Genomic DNA, 11,814 nt, shown 5'->3' on the forward strand with positions numbered 1-11,814 from the left:
GTAATATCACTAAATTAAATTGAACAATATCTTATACAAAACAAAACAACATTTATTGACGATTACAAACTCAAATTATAGTTATTATTATTATTATTATTATTATTATTATTATTATTATTATTATTATTATTGTTGTTGTTGTTGTTGTTGTAACACCCAAAAATACAAAGTAAAAAAAATTTGTTTCTAAGTCAATCAAAACCATCAATCATTCATTTCAAACCCTATCAAAGTGTAAAAATGTATAAAATAATTATCATAGTACAAATCATATCATAAATGCGGAATAATAGCAGATGTGATGCAATCACGTCAAGCTCTTCCCCTTGGATTCAAAAGTACCTGAAACTATAAACATAAAACCGTAAGTACAAAGTTTAATGAGCTCCCCAAAATATTGCATACCATACATAATTTAGGCCCTACCCGACATTCATCAGACGCCGCCTGGTATTCATCAAGTCACACCTAAAGTACCATCAAGTCTTGCCCTTGCCCTTAGGCTCCAAGGTACCTGAAACAAATTAACAAACTGTAAGCTAATGCTTACTGAGTTCCCCAGAGCATACTCCATACACAATCCACATAATCACATATCATATTAGCTACAAAGCTACATATATCACATAAGCCATGCATATAACATATAGCGATATCGTGGGATCGTCCCCAAGGTCTTACTCCATGATGATATGGGCTCCCCACATGGTCTTACACCTAGGTGTCATGGACTCTCCCATGGTCTTTAATAGGAAAGCTATGGGCTCTCCACATGGTCTTACATCCTGTTGTCATGGGCTCTCCACATGATCTTTAGTAGGAAAGTCATGGGCTCTCCACATGGTCTTACATCCAGGTATCATGGGCTCTCCCATGGTCTTCCATACAAGCATACAACTAGCATACAATCCTAGCACATAACCAACTATCATGTCTCATAATATAACTTCAGCTAGAGTATCCCATATCATAAATGGGTCGGCCATGGTGCCTTCGACCTATTGGTATGGTGAGGAGACTCACCTCTCAAATGCTAAACTGATAAGCTAAGATTAGATATTTCCCACGCACTGCTCCTCCTCAACTGCCTATAATCAACATGTGATTAACTTGTCATAATCCCAATAAATACCCTCAAAGTCAACCTTGGTCAAAGTCAAGGTCAACAGTCCATGCCTCTAAGGCGTGACAGAACCTTAAACACTAGCGCTAAACCTTAAACACTAGCGCTAAACCTGAGAAGGAAACTCTTGTTGAACCAATTGACGAGTCCTTGCCTCTAAGGCGTTCCAGTAGAGTTAGAACGACACCTGAGTTTTATGGTTTCCATATTACTACTGAAGGTGATATGCTTATCAGTGACAATACACTAGTAAATTTGGATGAACCTAACAACTACAATGAAGCCATGGCAGGCCTCGAGTCTACGAAATGGAAAGAGACGATGAACAGCAAGATTCAATCCATGTATGACAATCAAGTTTGGAATTTGATTGACAATGTACCAGGTCGTAAGATAGTCGGTTGCAAATGGATTTTCAAGAAGAAGACCGACGTGGATGGGAAAATACACACTTATAAGGCGCGATTGGTTGCGAAGGGATTTACTCAAACTCCTGGAGTTGACTATGACGAGACCTTCTCACCAGTGGCCAAAATCAAGTCTATAAGAGTTATGCTAGCCATAACTGCATTTCATGATTATGAAATATGGAAAGTGGATGTCAAAATCGCTTTCCTTAATGGGACTTAGTCAAAGTACCTACTTGGATAAGGTGTTGAAACGTTTCAACATGGAGAATTCCATGAAAAGTGAATTGCCCATCCAGAGCAATACCAAACTGAGCAAGGCTCAGAGTCTAAGAACTGATGAAAAAAATAGCGGATATGATTCAAGTTCCATATGCCTCTGATGTTGGCTCAATCATGTATGATATGACGTGTACTCGCCATGATGTAGCTTTTGCTTTGAGCATGGTTAGTCGATATCAAGGTAACCCTAGTAGAGCTCACTGGATTGCAGTAAAGAACATTCTTAAGTACCCGTGGAGGACTAAGGATTGGATTAAACCCATGGTCACATGAATCACTTCATGAAATTTATCACAAGTAATTGTGAGATGATAATATCATATAGTCTTCAAACCAAGATATATGAGTTGTTGACTACAAGTTGGTTGTGCATTGATAGTATGAAACCGCATCAGTAACTTGATGTTATAAAATGTATTATTGTGTATGATTTAACGAGTAGTTAGTACAAGCATATAAGTCGAAGTTTATATGTTCCTTTTATCCTAAGAGGATTAAAAGCGATATGTTGGGCCCCTCGATGTTTTTGTTTTGACTTATGTGTCGGACCCGGTCAGGACTCAATTGATGTGTTTAATTAAGTTCTATGTCAAACGAATCTGAAATCAGGAAACAAACAGCTGGACAATGAGTATGAACTTATTCCATGTCTTTGTCTACATGATATCTTGTAGAACATAGGATTATATGATCCCTTATCTAAAGGACACGTCACTGACTATGTCAGAGTTCGACAATGGCTTTTGAGAGCTACGATTGCTAATCGGTTTTGAAGTTACATTGAAAGTTATAGTTATTAGACTTATCCAAGTGGGAGACTATTAGATTAGGTGTCTAAGCCCATAACTATAATGGGTATGTACTTGACCCGATAGTAGCATAATCCTTTTGGGCTACCTTCACCGAAGCAAATTGATAGGATGGACTTTTGAGAAAGAGGTTGTTTGTGATTTATTAATATATTATATGAATAATATATTAATTAAGAAATCATATTATTTAATTAGTATTGATCAAGAGTTAATTTCAAATTAATTTAGTGATCAAAAGAGACTGATTAAATTTACGGGGACTGATTAAGTAAATCAGTAATACTTATAGTTTGGGCTAATGATCAATGTTGGTTAGGGATGGGCAAAACCTATATGATAGTCCATGAAGGTTTAACCCAAAGGGCCTAAGAATATGAAGGGTCATGGTGAATTAGGGTTTGCAAAGAAGAAACTCTAGGATTTCCACACTATAAAAGTAACCCCTTAACCCCCCCCCCCCCCCCCAAATCGGCTAGTGCATTCTAAAGGTGAACCATAACTGATTTGGTGCTTTTTAGCCTCTCTCTCCATAAGCCTCCTATTTCATTTGGTGTTTGTAACACATTAGATGCATCACATTTGAGGTGTTAAAACTTTTAAAGGCCAAGAACTACAAGCTACACTAAGAGGTATTCATCTAACCTATTTTTATGTTGTATATCTCCAATTGCATGTCAGCTAGGGTGTATGCTTTGAAAAAATGAAATTGCATGTATAATTAGAGAAAACTTAGATCCAAAGCATCTAGGGTTATATGTGCACCATAGAAGTGTTATATTATTTAAAACCCAATAGTTTGCTCAGTAAACAGAAAGGTCGGGGGACCACGATCCAACTCGCTGAGTTGGATGAACAACTCGTCGAGTTCTCTTAGTCTAAATCCATTCACTCACTTCAAATCGAGTTCAATGTTTCCAAACCATAGATCCGGTCCCCTAGGGCTGAAATATCACGTAAGGTAGCTAATTTTACGTCAATGCATGGTGTCATGAAGCGAAAAACACCAAATGTAAGCTTTATAAGAGGTCTATGGCATGGAAAAGGGCCAATATTTAATAAAGCTGGCAACTTTAACTCTCTTTAGGCCATGGACGTCTAGATCTGAAATCATCACTTTAAGACATGCTCATATCCAAGAATGGACCCCAAAATAAGCTACTAAAGACCCTAAACTTCTCAAAGAAGAGATCTATCAAATAAATAGCCAAGTTATCGACTTTATACCTTAATATGACAGCCTCAATAGAGAAATCTCTGGATCCAAAGCCTCTCCCTTGAACCAAGCACCTTCAACTTCAACTCCTTCAAGAAAGCACCAAGGAAACACTCTCTTTACACTCACACACACTCCAAATGGTCTAAAATCATGAATTTGGGTTTTACTGGACTGAGGGGGCGAAGAAGGAGGCTACAATGAAGCATGAAGGTCTCTAAATAGGGTGCAAAACCCTAGAAATTAGGGTTTCATTCTGGCAGCCCTACTCGTCGAGTCGAGTCCTTCAACTTGTCAAGTAGACTTTAAGTTCCGCGTCCAAAATCCATTCTTACTCAACGAGTTTGTGGCCTCCAACTCGTCGAGTTCCCGCACAAAACTGAATAAATCTAATCTAAAATACCTACCACGAATCAGACGTTACACAACTATGGCCCAATTTTCCAAATTGGGCCCCCAAAATCCTTTATGGGCCAAAAATTCAAAGGAGCCCAAAAGGTACAAACCAGAAGCCCAAAAAGAAGTATGATGGACCAATAAGGCCCAAACTAAGAAACCCAACAATGACCCTGTGACATCCTCATTTTCACGGCCAGAAAAGACCGATTTTGTTTATGCTTTATAAAAATAAGAGTACCTCTTTTAATAAAAATGTTGTGGAATTTGTTCCCAGTAAAACATGATAAATACGTTATCAAAGCATTTCCGAAGAAAAGTATTTTTAATTCGTTCTAAAACATTTGGGATGTCATTGTCAATACATAAATATAAACCTAAACAAAACTTACATTTATTTACACTAGTGATCTACATCTCTTTAATCTCTCAGTGTAATGTGACTTCATCTCAATACCTATAATATAAATAAACTAAGTGGGTCAGGTTGGGAAACCTGGTGAGTACATAGGGTTTTCAACCCAAAATAATATAATTATTATGCTTAAACAATCAAACAATCGACCCAATTACCCATCCCCTTTATCTTCTTTACTCTTAAGGATTTATCCTAAGAGTCATTTATCCCGCATTCGTTCATTCTGAAGTCCTTTGCTTCCAGAGTTATAGGACTAACACTAAATCCATAGCTGCCAATGCTCGTTCATAAAGCACTAATTCCATAGTTGCTGGGTACTAAATCCATAGCTACAAGTGTTTATCTAATAGGTACTAAGTTCATAGCTACCAATTCCTAACAGGTACTAAGTCCATAGCTACCAGTGTTTGTCCAATAGGCACTAAGTCCATACCTGCCGATGTTATTTGTTAGGCACTAAGTCTATAGTTGCCAATGTTTACTCACATCATCTTTTATCCAATGTTTTAAAACCCGGGTTTTTGGTTGACCCGGTATGATGACCGGTTCACGGGTCAACCGGTTCAACCGGTTGAACCGTCGGGTCAACCTGGTTTATGGTCTTTTTCTATTTTTATATATTTTTACTTTTATGGATAATGCATAAACATATAAAACCAATAATTTGATGTCTACAAAGTTTAAATATTTAAAAACATTGAAAAACATTGAAGAAACCGCAAAACGGCTCGTTGTTTTGGCGTTCGCTACTTGTATCCAACTATTCAAACCCTATTAAAACGGGTCAATCCGGTTTTAACCGGTTCGATATAAGCGGTTGAACCGCGGTTTAGGAGAAACCCGGCCGGTTCAATCCGGTTCTTATTTTTACAAAAAACCGGTCTCAATTGACCCGCCTTCTACCCCGGATCACGGTCCAACCGGTTGAACCGGCCGGGTCGACCCAGGTTTTAAAACATTGCTTTTATCTCTCATCATTCATCTACCCATCTCATACCCAACATACTTGTATATTTAAAATACGTATACAGTTCAAATCATTTAAAACATGTATTAAAAAAAACATTCATCCAGCATAGACAACAAGTATTCAGATAATATGCACAAATAGCACGTAGTTTATATAAAATACTTCATATCTATGTGTAAGATGAAAGTAACTATGCACTCACCTGAGAAGGTGGTGACTCGGTACTCGGACAGCGCTTCGTTTACTTTAAAATAATTTCTTTCGACGAAACCTAGTATTATTACCACTAGATTTTAGTCTAATATTTACCGTGACTAATTATTAGTCTTATTATTATTATTATTATTATATAACCATTTAAACAATACTTTCCAACCACTATGTACAGACAGGGGCCAGACATAAAACGCCAGATGGCAGGACTATTTTGGCGTATAGCACTTCTGAAATCCAACAACCCTATGCGGCCCTTTAAACCAGATTCCCCGTACCGCGAGTAGTTAAAAAGATATTATAACGATACTTATATAAGTCATAATAATAGCTCAAATATTTATTATAAATTTATAAAAACAATACTAATTTTAAATATAAACTATATTTAAAATAGGGTAAGCATAACTTACTTACAAGGGGATTTTAGCTAGGAGTCGGACTCTACAGGGGCAGAACTTCGTCGCTGAATCTTTCTAAGAAAGATTCGTGCAGCGCTTCAGCGCTCACCTTACTATACTAAAAACTACAGAAAGAGAAGTCGAATCACGAGGGACCGAAATTCTCGGGGGATAAGGAGAGAAAGACTCTTGAATCAAGAGAATGGTGCAAGAAATATGAGAGCCCAAAACTCTTATTTATACTAATTGAATTTTCAAAAACTACCCTCCATAATTACTTAATGACCTTTTAGTTATATAAACAACTAAACACCCCTCTATAATACTATTTTAAATGGATTTAATGATATTTATACTAAACTAATGTCGAAAGAACTCAACATTAGTCTTATAATGACCGCATCGTCGATACCTTTCTAATGATATATACATATGTATATATATGTGTACGTATATATGATTTATACTTTATTTTAATACGTAAATATATTATTATAGTTTGTAACTCGTTCATACGAACTCCGTTTTTGATGTTATTTATATCCACGCATAGGTGGAGACGTACTCTACAACTTTCGTTTAGACTCCGTTGGATAATTTGACTTTATTTTTAAAGTTATATTTTTAACACGCCGGGACATGATTGGTCCGTTAAAATCTCACAACTTCTTCATCCGATGTCCATTTTCGTCTGTCTTTTTATCGTTACTCTCCTAATAACAAGATCTTTGATTCTCGTTTAGGTTGTGTCGGCTAAAAACCGCTCGATCTAATACTCGAACTTCGGGTTGTACACAGCTAAGCCGAAACTTCGAAAAATCATAACTTCCTCATACGAAGTCAGATTTGGGCGTTCTTTTTATGGACGTTCTCAGGTTAACATATTCTACGACTTTCATTTAGATTACTAAGGCTAAAAATTGCTCTATCATAAATTCACTATTTACGTCTTTGCCGTGTCGTGCCGGCTCCGTCGCTAAACTTCGACGGGTCATAACTTCTTCGTTATAACTCGGATTTCGGCGCTCTTTATACGTACGGAACCCTTGAGACATATTCTAAAACTTGGTTAAGATTGTTTATTCTAAATAATCTTTTTTCAAAAAGTCGTTTTCGACCCGTATTATCTCTAAATTGACTAGCCCGGATCTACAGGCGTTACAGACCCAAACCTCAAAAGCCCAAAACGACCCTTTAGGGAGTACACCTAATGTACTCGATACATATGCTCCGCGTACTCGGCCTCGATGCACAAATTACAACTACCTGATGCACGATCCTCGCATTACGATGAGCTTACATCCTAGTACGCCCAACTTACTAGTCATGAGTCCAAAAACCCACATTTACTCTTAATGGGCTAAGTCAAGATGTCCAAAACATAGATTTGGTCCCTAGCCAAGGTCTTAACCAATAAAGTTTCCAACTTTACTCACAAACACGTCTTAATGGTACTCAACACTTAAAAAAAAACTTAATAAGAGCTTAATACGTGCATGGACCAAAATCTTTCATAAAGTTTCCATTTTTATGAATAAGGGACCTTATTGGAGCTTAGATCTAACATCCATTACTTCTAGAGTAGATAAAAAGCTCACTTTTACATCAAGGGACTCAAAAATGCCAAAGAACTCCGTTAAGTAGATCCAACCAAAAAGATCATTAAGGTTAAAGCTTTTTACCTTAAGAATCTTGCAAATGGAAAGATACTCATGGATCTAGAAGCTCTAACCACACCTCTAAATGATTCTCTTCTTCTTCTTCACAAAACACCCATCAAGAACATACCAAGCTCAAAATCACAAAATTACATTTAGGGTTCAATTTTAGGGTTAAAAAGGGATGGAGGTTTGAATGTATTAGGGTTTGGTGAAGAGACGAGCTTAAATAGGGTCCAAAGCCCTAAAATAGGGTTTGCATGAATCTGGAGTACACACCGCGTACTCCCATTACGCTTAGCATACTCCTCTCAAAGTCGCGACCCTTGTTCTTCGTATGCCTAGCGTATACCGAGGTACGCCATGTGTATTGATCTTAGCACTAGGACGCCCTGCGTACTCCCTATGTACCCCCGCATACTTGGGTTAGCCTCAAACCCTGCAACCTTCCGAAGGCCATAACTTCTTTGTTATAAGTCTTTTTCTGACGATCCTTATATCCATGAAGAGGTAACGAGAATCTCTACACTTCTATCAACTCATACTCGCCTTACAACTTCCTGAACAAAATCCAATTTCCATAAAACCCCGATTTGACACTTTACCAAAATACCCATTGGCTCCATAACAGCAACCGAACTCACAGATCATCTAAATCACATTAACCACCTCCAAATGGGTCTAATCTCTTTTCCTCAAAGGCCCTAGGCCCTTGTTGGATTAGTGTCTAAGCCCGTAACTATATTTGGTATGTACTTGACCCGGTTGTGCATGGTCATTTTAAGTTGCCTTCACCAAAGCAACTTGACAAGGTAATTTAAGTAGAGAGAGAGAGAGAGAGAATATTATGGTTTATTAATATATTATAAGAATAATATATTAAAGGATAAATCATATTTATTTAATTAGTATTGGTCATAAATTAATTAGGTGACTAAAAGAGATTAATTAAATAAAGGGGTATAAACTGTCAAGTGTATGATAGTTGAGTTTTGGGCTGGGAAACCTAATGGACTATAGGGGGAATGAAATTATGATGGGGATCCATCATATTTTCATCCAAGGCCTTATTCCAAAAGGTTCCTTGGGCTGCTTGGTGGCTAAGCTGTCCATTAGGGTTTAGACTGAAACCCTAGCAGCCTGCAGTATAAATAAGACCCCTAGGCTATGAAAATCAGCTACACTTGATTCTAAGAGAACCCTAGGGCCGATTTTAGCATCTCTCACCCTCTCTCATATTGCCTTCTTGCTTGTGGGGTTTGTGAACCATTAGAGGAGTTACAATTGTGACTCTAAGCTCAAGATCAAAAAGACTACAAGGATTTCAAGCTATTTGATAGAGGTAAACACTTAGATCTGTTCTTATGATGTTAATTTCGAATTATATATGATAGATCTAGGGTTGTAAGTCTTGGATTCAAAGCATGTTCAATAGAGAAAGCTAGATCCAAACATTAGGGTTTGTATGAGCACATAAGATTATTCTTATGCATAAAACTCATTAGTGGTATCAGAGCCATGATTGGTTTCAATTGTATGTGATGCTTTAACTGTTTTCTTGCTGGAAATCGTTTTTCTTGCCTCTGTCCAACTCAACTCGGCGAGCCAGTATCTAGACTCGGCGAGTTGGCCCTACTCAGCGAGTGCAGGTCTGACTCGGTGAGTCTGTGCGTCAGGCAGAGGATATTTCAAGATTTTGTTGTTGTTTTGTCATGGGATTATTACCTAAATCGTTTTTTGAAGATAAAATCTGAATGTATTTAAATGATTATCCCTGCCAAAACAATAGATAATTTCAAATCTTTTGAATATTAGTTGTTTATATGATAAATATGGATTATTTAAAATTATTTGGTAATTATCTTATGACTAAAATAGGATTAGGTCAAATACAGATAATTATGAAATTAATTGTTTAATTTAAATTATTTGTTATTTGATCCCTTGTGTTTTGAAAAGTTCAAAACTTGCCCTCAAGTTTTGAAATTTAAATTTTGTGATTAAAAGTTTAATTTTGAATAATTTAAATTTCAAACCCTTAGAATTTTACAAGTTTAAAATTCAACCCTATACTACTATATTATTACAAGCTTACTATATATATATATATATATATATATATATATATATATATATATATATATATATATAGGGAAGGGTTATATGGAAAATGCATGTTTAGGGCAACACATTTTGGAACCAATGAAAGCATGACAACACATCATTTTAGGGTAACTACATTCATAACTTCCACAATACATTACTTATGAATAAAGAAAAGGACACGTGTCACTTGATCATTGGTTCCAACATATGTTGCCCTAGTTATTCATTTTCCATTGAACTCATTCATATATATATATATATATATATATATATATATATATATATATATATATATATATATATATAATTTAAAATGCTAGTCTTACCGTTAGTAGGCCTCATTCATGAAGTTGGTCTATAAGGTGGGTATAAGGTTGCTGCCTATAAAATGGCGCTTAATGGGTGTACACTCACACCCACCGCTTGCTTGACTGGTGGAGGGTCGTTAGCTGAACGGGTAGGATAGGGAAATCCTCTCCTCATGAAAAGTATAATGTAAGATACAAAGTAACTACATGTTTTTACAAATTCCCAATCTTAGTTACTTTAGGGTAAAATGTGAAAATGATGCTAATACATGGAATTACACTTTGTACCCTTGTCAAACGTTGGTGGAGCGCGTGTGGTTAACCGACATATCAATTTGGGGATGACATTGGTTGTGAAGGGTGACTCGATGTTTGTCATAGATCAATGGAGCGCGTGTGGTTTACCGGCACATTGATTAGGTGATAGAGACATTGAGTGCACCATGTTGGTTCGCATGGTTATTCACAACTTGTTTTGCGATCCTCGGTATCCCAGTCGCAAATTTGAAGTGCATATCGAGATTTAAACATGTCATTGAAAAGTTCAATGAATCTCAAAGATATAGGAGTTTTCAATACATTTAAAACTTAAAACTATTTTTCGTTTTTCATGGTGAGAATTAGTGAATTGAAATTCACTTACCTTCAAATTATTTACTTTTAGAGTACGACATTTCTTTCTAAGTTGTAAATAATGTTGTTGGGTACTAGCCCTAATTTCTCATTTGGGTGTTTAATTAGAGACTCATTTCTAATCAAACTTTGTTCCTTTCTTTTTCAGATGTCTGCAAACAACAACAACAATGCTTCTAGGTCATTCTCGTTGATGAACCTATGTCAAAAGGTGACATTTGATGGGTCAAACTTCAACGAGTGGATGAGGTATATTCGCATGATCAAACGCTACGAGGACAAAGAATATGTCCTCGATGAAAAGCTGGAAAAGATCATCCCATATGTTGCCACTCCTGAAGAGTTGGCTGCCTTTAAGGCCCACGAGCGTGATGCCACGAAAGTTCATTTCATCATGTTGGCCACCATGAACCTCGAACTCCAAAAGTCCTATGAGGACATGTATCCGTATGAAATGCATCAGGATTTGTTGGATAGGTATCACCAGAGCGCGAGGCAAGAGCGCTATGAGATCATTACTAACATGATCACCGCTAAGATGGGGAGTGGAGAATCCCTCACCTCTTATTTGCAGAAAATGCAGAGGTATGTTGATCGTCTTCTTAAACTTAATGTTAATCTTGATGAGGATTTGGCTATCGACATAATCCTCCACTCATTGCCCTCCTGTTACAACCAGTTCAGAATGACCTACCACATGAACAAGGAGGAGGTATCCTTGAGCAAGCTCCAAGGACTGTTGAGGACTATTGAGAGCAACCTCAAAGACAAATCTGTTGCATCTTCCCCTAATGTGGTTGCTCCTGTGATGGCAATTGGCCAAGGAAAGGGTAAGAAGAGGAAGGCTCCATGTAAGAGCCATCATAAGGGT

This window comes from Lactuca serriola, chromosome 2 (genome assembly GCF_051521515.1).
Source record: "Lactuca serriola cultivar US96UC23 chromosome 2, Lser_US96UC23_V15, whole genome shotgun sequence".
In the NCBI taxonomy this organism is placed as follows: Eukaryota; Viridiplantae; Streptophyta; class Magnoliopsida; order Asterales; family Asteraceae; genus Lactuca; species Lactuca serriola.